Source organism: Parasteatoda tepidariorum, chromosome 1, assembly GCF_982258835.1.
Source record: "Parasteatoda tepidariorum strain Cologne lab strain chromosome 1, Ptep-v5.0, whole genome shotgun sequence".
Taxonomy (NCBI): domain Eukaryota; kingdom Metazoa; phylum Arthropoda; class Arachnida; order Araneae; family Theridiidae; genus Parasteatoda; species Parasteatoda tepidariorum.
This window is the reverse complement of record NC_141755.1, coordinates 81,300,104-81,314,715: the sequence shown is the minus strand read 5'-3', so window position 1 is coordinate 81,314,715 and position 14,612 is coordinate 81,300,104. Positions and strand designations below refer to the sequence as shown.

The 14,612-nt window shown below is 29.0% G+C and overlaps 1 protein-coding gene across 3 annotated transcripts in view; it reads left to right on the top strand.

The window, feature by feature from the left end:
• The window catches only part of LOC107440157 (uncharacterized), a 144,673-nt gene that overhangs the window by 57,268 nt on the left and 72,793 nt on the right, over positions 1 to 14,612 (top strand). The window lies entirely within an intron of this gene.

Below are 14,612 nucleotides of genomic sequence, written 5' to 3'. Positions count from 1 at the left end.
CGCACACTCTACCTTAGATTTGCTCGGTTTCACCAAGCAGGCTTACACGTGTGGCAAGTGGCATTAGAACCAACCAACTAGATTAAACGCTTCATTTTCTGCCAAAATATAAAAATTTGAAATAACAGTCTACATGTTTCAAGCGCTCAAAAACAGACACCCATTTTCAAGACTTGCCAGACGTGAATGGGAAAAAACAAAAGTGATTTGAAAAAAAAAAAAAAGCATTTCGATACCCCATAGCCTTGTTTTATTCATGTAAATGCTGATTCCCTAGTTAATGACATTAGTTCCTCACCACCATGGCACGTGGAAATGCATTTTTCCTTTTCATACATTTTTTATCATTTGAAGACTTCTTAAATATTAAGACCCATGACGTTTTCCTATAAATTAATTATTTTACGCTTAACTTGAAATTCTGTACATTTTAATGCTGAACCCAAATCGGGTGACATAAGTTCCGAGTTAAGTATATTTGGATTAATCATCTCTTAACTTAGTAAGTTAAATTTACTTTAAAAAGCTTAACAGTGAGTCCGACAGTGGTGGAACCCAATGATTCATAACATCCAAAATTACATGACAGCATACATTGGAAACAGCATATCAAGCCAGTCACCAGAGCATTACAAAGTAATTAAGAATAAAAATTGAAAAGTAATAACAATGATAAAAAAATATAAATGCAAAAATATTTAGAATACAACATACTCGTACAAAGCTAATGTAGTATCTAATAACAAAAATATTCTGTTTCTTATTAATGTTTTAATGTATATTATCGAATTTTAAATGAATCAATCTTAAAAAAAATGTAACTTTAAACACAATATTAAAAAGTTTCATATAGCGAAGTTCACTGTGTAATAGAAATTTTTTTTTGTTATTTGTGTAATTTTAACTCTTAAGTTAAAAAAGTTTTATTTTTGAACTTATACTAATGGGTACCGCCTACTGTTCGCTGACACCACCCGAGCCGAGAAGATTGCTATGCAATCTTCACCAACTTTACTTGCTACATTTGAAATCATTTCATGCCAGCTTCATTTGAAAAGTGTTTCTTGGTCAAGGATGAAGATTCTAATTTTTGCTTTATTTCAATTTTTAACCCAAACTTCAGTTTATATTTTAATGTAGAAGGAGTTAAAACTTATATGCAGGTCTTACTTTTTTTTTTTTGTTTTTTTTAATTCTTACTGGCACGAATATTCTCGACATTTAAATTTTGTATTTTTAAACTTGAAACCTAATTTATTTTCTTCATTTGTAATTTAAAAATAGAATTCAAAATAAAGTTCCTGACACCAAAATAATGAAATTTTAGACACTTAGAGGGAAACTAGTGTTGAACTAAAACAATTTCTGGTCAATATGTGATTACAGTTACAACTTTGAATACAATTCAACTTTAAAATTACGAGAAGAAAAAAAGAAAGAAGTTTTTTGTGATACACCCAACCTGATCCAAAATGGCGGATAAACTGACCTGCCTTGTGTTGCTTCTAAGTGCTGCAGAAAACTAAAATAGCAGCAGGTGCTCTCCACTCGCGTAAAAGAGCTACTATTTTAATTAGGTAATTCATGAGATTGGGATAGTGGTGCCACTTGTTTCTGCGGATAACTTTTTTTTTAAATGTGCCATTCAACAAGTAATCACCAAGGTTGGTTAGAAAATACATTTGGCTTTAACTTATTTCCACCTTCCCTCGTAACACTGTAGTTAAATAATATCCCTGATATTTTCTGTTATGAGACATATATATTTCAAGAATTATAAATTTATTTATTCGTACATTGCGGTAAAACCTTCAACCTTACAATGGTTTTAGGTTTAACAAAACAAAGCTATACTTTATGCATCTTAGATGAATTCATATATATATATATATATATATATATATATATATATATATATATATATATATATATATATATATATATATATATATATATATACCAAAAATCAAGGAAAAAAATGCTTGGTGGGCCAAGTAAAAACCTCAAAATTTTTTAAAAAAAAGCGATATACAAGTTTTAATTTAAATATTTAGTGAGATGATGGAAATTGCGATTTCATTTTTTAAAGTTCCTTATATTAAGGTTCGAAGTGAGATGTACTAATTTTAAGGAACAAGGCTTTTCTGTTAGTTTACTTCTAAAATGATTTTTTCTAAGGTTCATAGTTGAAAACTCTTGTTCCCATATATAAGATTAAGCAAACATAGTACTGATTTTCTGGGCATGAAATATTAAATTTTGGAAACTAGCTTTTGGTAATGATTTGTAAAACTTTGGCATATTTAGAAACAACTGCTTCAAATGATTGTTAGATTGTCCGCTCTTTGGAGCGTAAAATGCGCAGTCTACCAAATGTGAAGTACAATTTACCTTTATTAGATTCCGTAAGTCAGCTCCTCGAGAAAGACAAATACTAGTTGGAGCCAATCTACGGCTATTCTATAAAGAACTTCTGCCTTCAACATTTTACCAATTGAAGCTGTCTGTGCTAACTATTTCCATTAATTTATGTTCCGTAGAACAAAAATAGAGAAAGTAAAAATGTCATCAGTACTTTGTTAAAAAAGGAAAAACAAAAATAATTTTAAACATAGTAGACAAGAAAGTGGATGTATATTGTTTATATTTGCCACTGATCGGCAAATAAAAATTCAATCCGCTGGACGGATAAAATCTTCCGGCGGGCCACAGTTGGCCCGCGGGCCGTAGTTTGCCCATCCCTGCTCTAGACAATATATGATAGATTATTCTTCAGGGACACTTCAATATGAACAAATAATTGTCCCAATCTTAATTTTCTTTAATTTTTAATTTTATAGCCGTTGTTGAACAACAGACTCAATTTTGAGTGTACGACTACCAGTGTTCAACTTTGTAGCCTAGCAATTTTGAAACCAACCCAAAAGACAAACTCCTGGATCAGGAATTGGGAGAAATTTACTTCCGTGGGGAACTTGATGGAACTAACCCGCATTTGCGTTACATGGAGGAAAATCACGAAAACCTCGCTCGGCTAACCAGACGATAAGGGGACTCAAACCCATGATTGGCCTTCCACTGAGGATATTTTATGTCAGCACTGTGGTCGGTGTAAGCCGGGTGAGGATTTTGTGTCAACCAGTCATTGCTGTAACTCGAACCCATGTGACCCCATTGAGAGGCAAAAGATGATATTTGTGCCCAAATACGTTTAAAAAATGTAATTAAATGTGAAAACTAAATATTTCTTAATCGTCATATTATATGATGAAATATAGATTAGATAAATACTACTGATTTTATTCGAAAAAGGTAAATTCTTATTTTTATAGCCTGTTCTAAGCGCTTGAATAAAAAAAATTAATGTTATTTGTACACCCTCTAACGGAAATGATTGTCCAATTTGAAATTAGTTGGAATTAAAATAGTACAATTTTAATCATAGATGGTTCATAGACAAATCTAAAGATGGAAAAGGAGTTGACAGTTGCTACTGTATTAATTGTATTAAACTACAAATTGTGTATCAAACTTATTTAAACGGAAACTTTCAATTTCTTTGTTAAAATTATCTGCATAATTTCTTGCTTTCAACGTTAACAATTAATTACTTCTAATTATTTATTCGGATAATGATTATCTATTTATTTGTTTACTTCTTTATTTCCTATTTTATTTATTTGCATCTTTATTTATTTACTGATTTTCGTGTTCAATGCTTCGGAGTGTGGAATCATTTCTGTATCTTCATTGGCAGATTTTTTCAATTTCCTCTCAAAAAATTCAAAGAAATTCAAAATAGTAAATGAAATGAAAAAAAAAAACTGTTTAAAATTGGCTTAAAAAATAAACCAATGCATATATAATACTCCTCCAATATATATCCAATACTCTTTCAAATGTATAAATTTCGTTATTTAATATGTAATGGCCATATATCTAAAACATGCATCTGTATCTGTTTAAATGGTGTGGTGCATGGTCCCCGAAATGAAGGACTGTCTCTGATCTAGATTACTTTAATCAGTTTCGTCCATTAATATTGTATCTTATCTTCAAGTGCTGAGATAGCGAGTCGCCAAATGATAGGAAGTCACAAAGAAGTTATCTCTGTAACCGAGACCAATACTGGGGCGGAACAGTTTTTCTCTGCCAAACACAATGAAACAATAAACAGGCACTCAGACTGGCCATTCAATTGAGAATGTCGTCCGGAGGGCGTCCGACTTCTTCAAAGAGACCGAAATTGCTACCAGAAACTCATTCGGAGGACTTGCAGTAACAATATTTTCACCATAGGTGTTCCATGTGCAGGTGGAGCTGAAATAGGTGCCATAAAGACCACCCAATTTTTCCCCTCTTCAAGGAAAAAAGAAGAATACAATCTCTGCAGCGTCATTAAGCCCTTCCACTTGTAACCGAAGCTAATAAGCTTTAAATTTGCGATTTTCTCTGAAAGACTGTGGTGCTTCTTTTGGGGGTGGGAAAGGCGTTGTCTTTGTAAAATACTCATCAGACGAAAATGTGAAGTTTCTGTCGATGAGATATGCCTGTTTTAAATCTTCACTCTCCTTTCTTTAAAGAGAATCAAGCTAAAAAGAATAAACGGTGGATGGAAAATTTTTAGAAAAAAAAAATTTAAAATGACGAAAAATATATCTATGTAAAATATGGGAAAACTTCCTTTTTAATAAGAACTCTCAATGAAGTTCTCAAAAGAATATGTGTAATATTTTTTTTTTTTTTTTGCTCATTAGCTACACTGTTGATTTTAATTAAACAATTATCCGTAAGATGTCAAAATTGGTTTAAACTTACTCGAGATTAAAATTTTTGCATTTTTGTGTTGTCAAAGGGTGAAAAGTTGTTTATTTAGCATCTATCAAACAAGAGGGATCCGCTCACTGTCCACTAACGCTCTCCAGCCCTTCGGAGATTGCTATGCAATCTTATAATGATTGCTTTGATGACCCATTTCAAATCTTAAACCCGTATGAAAATGGATTCTATACCAAAATTTTAAGAATTGAAATCCATTATAGAAATCTTTAAAGCTATGTTCTCTTTAAAAAAATTTTTTAATTTTTTAGCCAATGATAAGTTATTGAAAGAAAAAATTTTAAATTGAAAAAAATGACATGCAATATAAAAACTAACAACAACTGAGCAAAGCAATAGTCATGCTTTTAAAATACAACATGTAAGACTGCATGTCCCCTACGCATTCTCTCAACGCTACATTTTTCATAACAGTTATCAATACTTTCTCTAACTGTTAAAACTCATTTTCAATTAAAAAATATTGCATAAAATAATTTTTATTTAACCCTTGAAATTAAAAATAAATCATGATATAAAACATTTCGTTTGAATAAAATATTTCGTTCGAATATGAACTATCCACTTTTAGCGGTTCAATTTTTCCCAACTTATAGCTAAATTCGTTTCAGTTTTCCATTGTCCATGCGTGAAAAAAAAAATTTTCATTCAGAAATTTTTAAATATTTATGTTTACAGGCTCACGCTTATGACAGCTCACACGCTAGATATTTTAATTCCTTGTTGCCAATGTGAAAAAGAAATGTGGACTTTGTTTGTCGCCATATAAGAAAAATATACATGTAGATATTTTACGAAAATTATGTATATGATTTTTTTTCATGGAATATTTTCTTTGAAAATAACAATAACCGAATTATTTCTCGTGCAAATTAAATTCAATGAAAACTAAATGCTTCGTTTCATGCAATATTCTGAATTGTTAGTAGCCAAAAGAGTTGAAGTTCCAAGAGCAATAAAAGTTTAATTACAACAATCTGATAAACATATATTTTTATTAACTCAAATTTCTAAGTATAAAGTTTGCAATATTTCAAACAAATTCTTTTACAACAGATTTCTGAATAAGTCTTTTGATTTACCGATCAAAGGGAACCACCACAGAAGGAACCACTTTTGCCGGAACCCCAGGGTATAACTCCAAGTCGCGTGTCATTTTTTATGGTTTTATGACTTGCCTAAAGGTGGGTGCAAAACGGTCTAACTGTATGTCGGCGCTTTTGAGTTAACGTGCAATATATATGCAGGTAAATCACAAAAATGTAACGTCAAACTTTTTTTTCTTCGCCTTCACCCTTATCTAAAGAATCATCAAAATAATAATCACCCATATCTAAAGAATCATCAAAAAATAAGGAATCATCAAAATCTGTCATCAAAAAGCATGCAATTTCAGTTATATTATTCAACTCAAATTAGTTATATTATTCAAATTCAGTTATATTATTCAACGAAATTTTAAGAAAGGAAAATTTTAAAGCAAAAAAATAAACTAAATATATTGTGCACCTTGAAATAAATGTTTGAAAAATATTTCAAAGAAGAAGCTGCAAACGTTCTAATGGCTTTTCAATATGTATTTTCAATTGTAAATTTCAATTTTTGAGCAGAAAAAAGAATATATTTTTTTAATTTATTATTTTTATTTATTTATTATTACTTTATTTTACTTTTTCCCTTGTTTTTAGCTGCAAATAATTTTTAGTTTTGAAGAAAGTTTTTTATTTGCATAGAGGTTCAATACTTGAAAAGTAGCTTCCTGTTTGTTTAATAATACTATCATCTTGATATTTTTTTCAAAAACTGTTTTTTACTCAAAAAAAAAGTTGCTTCAAACTTTGCTTCTTTTTTTTAATATTCTCGTTTAAAAATGTCTAGTAACCTTTGAGATAAGCAAATTAACGTGTAGAAGCGATTCTTTCTTTTAAAAATTATTAAATTGATTAAATATAGTAAATTGATTAAATATACTGACACTGGTGGGGCTTATAAGATCCATAAACAAATTCTTTGTGTTTAATTTAATTTATTTAAAAACATTTCAGATTCAACTTGCTTTCTTCATTTGGACAGACTTACATGATTTGAAAATTGAATATATAATTTAAACATAATCATTATAGTAATAAACCAAAATAGGTAATTGTTTTCTAAAGTTAACTCAATTTTAAAATGATGCAATAAATTTATATTATTTGTTTTTAATTGTTTTTTTTATAAGAAAACAGCCGTAAAAATTTTTGAAAATTATTTTACAAGTTTTTTACGATCTTAATAGTATGCACAAAAAGTTTTTTTTTTTAAATGTATGAGCTGAAATTTATTTGAAATTCAAGTAAATAAATAAAGCATATACTGTTGCAACGCGTAGATGTTTCAAATATGTAATTTTGGATAGAAATCAAATTTCAGATAGTCCAAAAAGTTTCAAATTCGGGAACTAGGTACACTATAAAAAAAATTTCAGTTTACTTCAACATCAAAAGTGATTTAAACTATTTAACATCTTAAGTGGTGCTTCTCTACACCAAGAACCAAGGATAGATCCTGGTGTATTGAAGTACTAGGAATGTTCTTTTACACTACTGTGTGGAAAATATCCGCCACTATTTTCGTTATTCAGTAACATTAAAATTTATAATAACGACAACAATATTCTCAAACTTGCTGCTAACCATGAATGGTGTAAATGCGTCTAAGTTAGTGCAAGCTTTATCAATTATTGGTGTTTTGATTTAACTACATCCTGTAAAGCGTGTATTTGATTTGCTAGATTGAGTATAATAGTGCATAATTTTTAAAAATTTTCAACACCTAATTTGAATAGACTATTCACAGTTGAATAGGTTCACTAAGTTTTTACACTGCATCTTCTAAAAGTTTTATCCAACCTACATATAATTTCATTAGCTTTTTATTGTTGCATATGCAATTTCCTTTACACGTGTTTTTTTTTTCTTCCTTTTTTGCAACAATAATATTTAATTCAATTATAAACTTTTTTTAAAAAAATCTTTCGAAGAACAAATATGTCACTATTATGTTAAGATATTGAAGTACCGCGCAATTGGAACTACGTTATAATATATATATTCTGCTAGAAAACTGAAATATGGAAAAATTATAATAATTACTTAATAAATAAATTTTTCTTCAGTATATACATTTTTTATCTAATTTACTAGACATGACGTATTTCTTTAAATGATTAGAAATTTTATATTCGAATTAAAAGTTTAATATGTCATTAAACAATCGAAATAACAAACTTAAATTTCTTGTAAATGAATAAAAATCATCAAAAAAATGTCAACCTCTAAGTTGCGTTACTGTCCTTAAAAATTTTTTCAATAAAAAAGGTGTCTTGTCTTTTGTATATAGTTCAATGCTTTGGATCATCTAAAAATATCGCGAATTCCATCACCTTCTTTTTTCTTTCATAAACGGGAGCTGCATACCACCCACAATAACTTATAGTGCTGCGTCTAGTCATGAAAGATCCCTAGTTTGAAAAGATAATCTCTGACACCCATAAAGTTTGTAACAAGGGAGACCGACTAAGTTTGATCTAGAGATTAGAGAGAGAGTCATCGGCCAGGTATCCTTCTTTAGAGTTTTAGAGACATGCCGTAGCGATTTGAAATGATACAAAATATTGTATCGCTTATAGCATATATATATATATATATATATACATATATATATATATATATATATATATATATATATATATATATATATATATATATATATATATATATATATATATATATATATATATATATATATATATATATATATATATATATATATATATATATATATATATATATATATATATATATATATATACTAGGGGGCTAAGTCCCCTGTTCGCTGCCGCACACCAACCCCGATGATTGCTTCGCAATAATTGTTTTTTCTTGACAGAAAACAGTTTTTCTACTAAAGTTAAAATTATTCACTTAACATATATGTACTAAAAGGAATTCTATTTGCTTACGCTTGAGCCTGTACTTCCCACGTCCAAATATTACTGTCTATTAGTATTATAAACATTTAGATCTCTTATAAACATTTAGATTTAGAACAACAGAATTGATTTTTCGAAGCAATCATTTTTTAAAATAGCATTTATATTCTTATAACATTATATTGTTCAAACAAATTTGATATGAGTTCACAACCATAATTTAAAATTTTCACTAATAATAGCAGTTTTGGAAAATAACTGTAAATTAGGGATACAAAAATATTTAAAGGAAAACAATACCTTTACGACTTTTGTTAAATTCATGCTGATGACAATCAAAATAATTAGAAATGAATGAGGAAAAACTGGATCCTATCTCGTGAGGCCAATAGAAATGCATGGACAATAATGAAAAACTCTGACATCATTCATCACTTACATCATCATTTACAATGAGACATACTCAACCAGTAGGACCTAGTAAAGCCCCTGAATTAGACTCCTAATATAGTAGCCTTAACTCAAAGTAAAATAAAAATCACTACTCAGCTTTAGATGATAAGTTTAGTTGCAACATTTCAGCAAGCAGCATTATTAAAATTTATTTCAAAGGAAAGAAAGGAGGAAAAAAAAATTCTACAATGAGTCCAAAGGGGCAACAATTTTGAACTAAAAAAAATTAGGATTCTTAAGGAATATTCTACTCAAAATTTTGCAAAATAAAATAAATCACAAATATGCATGTCGTGTCATATTGTCTTTTATTTGAATTCAATCCTAAATATAGATTTGCTGGGGATGGGGCAATGCAATTTTTTACGTAAGCATGAGAGGAGTTTTGTGATTTGTTTATTTTTACTGACAAGGGGAGGGGGTGTCAAAATTGCCAAAAATATGCTTACGTCATATTCAGACGGTACCACAGTCAAATCATTTGAGACTGAGAATTCATATGCGAGTGCATTGATAATCACGATAGAAACTTTGTCTTGTTTAAATAATAAATCTCATGGCATACTTGAGTAACTCGTTTATCTTTATTATAGTAAAATAACCAAAATAATTAGTTCTCGTAATTCAACCTAAAATGAATTCGAAATTTTATTCTGAACACTTTAAACCAGCTGTTACCAATTGGTGTTTCGCCGAGCCTTAGGGTTCCGTGAAAGCGTGAAAGGGGTTCCGAGATTTAGGGTAGTTTTTTTTTCAATCTCGCAGTAACGATTTTTTAGAATCTTATTTATAAATAGATCATATTAAATAATCTATTTTTTATTTAATATTTCAGTTGTCTTTATGAAATTATTTAAGATAAAATTTCAATGGAAAATAAATAAATTTCATTGTTAAAAAAATATTCTTTTTCTAATAATAATATTTGGAATACATTATGAAAAAAACCGTATTTATGAAAAAAAATTTTTAATAATTCCCATCAAGCTTTTCAAATCAATATAAAATAAATAAATTCATTGATAATGAAATAGGTTTCCTTGGTAACCATTTTTTAACTCTCAAAATAGTTCTTTTAGCTTTTATTTCAACAAAAACTAGCTTGTTTCATTCTCGCACATGTTCATACCCCAAAATTAAATTTGAAACTGAATTGCATATAGCTCAGTAATGTGAATGGGCCTATATATTGAATATCATTAATTTTAAATTAACATCTGTACTACATCTTAACGAACAAAAGGTAAAGAAAAAAACACCTGATGAAGCATCCCTAAAATTTGTTATTCTTCATCCATCATAACATTAACAATGGAACTAGAGAATCTTAAGGTTTCTTGCTTCATAAAAAAAAATAAGCATCCTTAAAAATGTGGGCACATTTTTTTCACTACTTCTAATTTCCTTGCATTATAAATAGAAATATAAGAAAAGAAATTTAAAAACTCCTAATCTGGTTTTAATGCAACCACATGGTCCACACGTAGAGAATATTGCGGCACCTTTTACTCTCATCTCAGGTGAGGAGGGGGAAAACACAATTCAATTCAACAACCACCTTATAAACCGCCCTCACCGATGCCCCCCGCGTACACTGCTCTCTAGTGTCTTTTAAAAAGTTCTTTTTGTGGACACATAGATACATCAATTCGGTGCGACACACACTGAAGTGCTCACCCCCGTACTTTCCCCAGAACAGCAATCTCAAATCCTGCTTTTCACTGTTCCACAATGGAATGTGTTCATCCCTGGTGTCCCATTGGGGGGGATGGATAAAGAGGGGGATACTCTGTATATTCCTATTGCACCCTTCAACCAAGCCTCAGAATACCTTCTGCCTGTTTGGAAAAAAAAAAATTCTGACCGTGGCTTTGTGCCTTGTCAGACCATCTGACAACTTTATCGCTACACGTTCACTGTTTAGAGTTTTATATGCTTACAGCTTGTCCCTGTCTCTTAACATTTTGGGCTTTTCCTTAAGTTTCCCTTTTTTTTCTTCTCATTCGATTAAATCTTTTACAATAGTGCAACGTTAAGATGAAAGTAAGATTTGGGACTATAAATAAAACGATTTTAATCTCACTGTTATTCATATAATAAAGCAAAATATAAGTTAATGTTCGAATGAATAAAAAAGCATTAATTATTAAATTATTTAAGTCCTTAACACTGTATTGCCCAAGGTAGTCATTTATACTGTTTTTTAATTTCAATTAGACAAACAATGATGTATATAAAGACACAATTTCTCAGAATTTTGTGACTTTTATAATTATTTTTATTGTTGATATTTACTAATAACTTGTTATATAACTGAAAATAATATCAAAAATATTTAAAATTAATTTTAAACAAATTTTTTTATACATTAGTTATTCTTTCACAGTGCAATTTTTTTTTTACTGCTTTTGGGCAATATATGTATTTCAGCCCTTGTAGTGTTAATTATATCATACAACACATACATCTATGATCCATTTGAGATAAAATAGAGATAAAACACTACTTATAACACGTTTTGTTATAAGTTGTATCTAGTTGAACGCTAACGAATAGAAACTTCTGTGAAACTTCTCTAGTTCATCAAGTTCTAATTTTTGAAAAGTTACATAAAATTTTTTTGCATGAAGCAGTAGTATTTCATGCACTCACGTGAATAAATTATCATAGTTTGTACACTTTTGTGCTTATTTTTACTGTTTCATTATGAATTTTAAGTGTAACGTGTTTAAGTGTTATGTAAATGCTATATGTTTGCCAACGAGATGGCGCTGAGTCAAGTGATCATTTCGACAGTGACGCCTGTCGGGTATTAAGATAACAGTACAACAGTAATGATTTTTTTATTATTTTAATGACCATCATAAAAAATCTTTGTAAGATTTTAAAAAAATTAACTAAAACTTAATCTTTAACTATCAAGAAATAATTTCTGTTAAGTAGCTTAAAAATTAAATTTAAAAATATAAAAAATAAAGAAAAAAATACATACATTAAGAAATGAATGAATTTTAATAAAATAAAAAATTAAAAAAAAAATAAAAATAGGTAGCTCTCTATTAAGTTAAAAACTCTGGAATTATATTTCTGCGTTATTTAATTTTCCAATTTTTTCAACTTCATAAAATTATCTGAATTCCTAAGATTGCAATCTTAAGTTTAGTTTTTAAAACTGCTCATAAAGTGAACAATTAAGTATTGAACACAAGGGGAACTAATTCATAATTTCAAACATTTTTCTATAACTTAACGTGTTTCCATAGATCTTTATCTTTCCTACATAGAGATAGGAGCATTGTTCCAAAATGAACATTTAAATATGGGATGTGACGGTCTCCAATTCATAACTTCGAACAACTTCACATATTTTAATGTGTTTCTATTCATCTCAATATTTCTTACATGTAGATAGGAGCATTGTTGCAAAATGCACACTTAAATGTGGAATTCGACGGCCACCAATTTATAATTTCAAACATTTTTCCATATTTTGATGTGCATTTCTGCATATCTCGATCTTTCTTGGGTGTAGATAAGAGCGTATTTGCAAAGCAAACATATATATCTTTTTTCTTCTGTATCTCACATCGATAAATCACGATCAAAAAACCCTTTTGAAAAACCAGTCCTTCCCTTCAACCAGACATTCCCATTTAAAATCTCGAAGCAGGAAGTGACAGAAATATCTCTTTATCCAGCTTAAAGAATTTCTCTTTGGTGCACAACTCATAGTGCAAACAACTAAAGGAACCTCCAGATGCGGGTTCATCCTATAGATATATCTAAGAAAATGGGTGTTCACACCATAGATGAGCCCCCATGGAAAAACCTAGAGTAGGGTAAGTTATAAAATGGTAAAAGCGCAGCTGGATATTTTCACCTTCTTTTAAAGATATCGCAGGTGAGTTTTGGGAGGGGTTTTAAAAGGAGTGGAAAAGCTCTTCTGAGAAAAATGTCCAGCAAACCTTATTACTCATGTCCTCTTCCTATTTGAATTCTTTTCTCTGAAGTAGTCAACAATGAAAAAATCAATGTTCATTTTGCAACAATGCTCCTATGTGCATATAAGAAATATTGAGATGTATAGAAACGCATTAAAATATGGGAAGATGTTTGAAATTATGAATTGGTAACCATCACATCTCAAATTTAAATGTTTATTTTGGAACAATGCTCCTATCTGCATATAAGAAGGATAGAGATGCATAGAAACACATTAAAATTTGGGAAGATGTTTGAAATTATGAATTGGTGACCATCACATCTCAAATTTAAATGTTTATTTTGGAACAATGCTCCTATTTGCATATAAGAAATATCGAGATGAATAGAAACACATTAAAATATGGGAAGATGCTTGAGGTTATGAATTTGTGACCGTCACATCCCATATTTAAATATTCATTTTGCAACAATGCTCCTATCTGCATATAAGAAATATTGAGATGTATAGAAACAAGTTAAGTTATAGGAAAATGTTTGAAATTATAAATTAGTTCTCTTTGTATTCAATACTTAATTGCTTAATTTATAAGCAGTTTCAAAAGCTAAAATTAAGAAAGATTGCAATCTTAGGAATTCAGATAATTTTTATAAAGTTGAAAAAATTTGGAAAATTAAATAGAGCAGAAATATAATTCCTGAGTTTTAAATTTAATAGAGAGATAGGAATGGAGAGCTATTGTCTTTGATTTTACAACTTCTTTTTGATAATAATAAAAATGCTTCTTTTTATTACTATAAATAATTAATAAGGTTGAAACGGAACATTTATGTTGCTTTCACAATTAAGCGTTCATAAATATATTTGTTAAATTAATTTAAGGTATGGGTCGATCATCTTAAAATGAAGTATCTCTAAGTAATGAATTTTAAGATAGCGAACTTTTTGTAAATTTGCTGTGTATTGAATAGAATAAAATTATTCAATCGGTATTATCTTCTATAGTATTTTAATAAAATGAGATGTAACTAATGTGATTGAAGTAAGCAATATAAAATCAAATATAGAGTTAGAACACTTTTCTAACGAATGACATATATCACGACTTAAATAATTGTTCAAATGTTTAAATGCTGTTGATGATTTTCTGAAAAATAAAAATTAATGCATTTGTTTTATTTAAATAAAAATGAATATATTTAAAACATTCTCATGAGGTTCTTGGAAAAAAAATTAAACTGTAACCTTCACTAAAAAGATATTTATCCTATCCTATTTTTACTTTCAAACAATGATATAAATAATATTGAATGTAATTCAAGGATAATTTATAGTATGGTTGATACATTATGAAGCAATATATCAATAACTATTAATGTATTACTCTATTTATATAAATCGAAT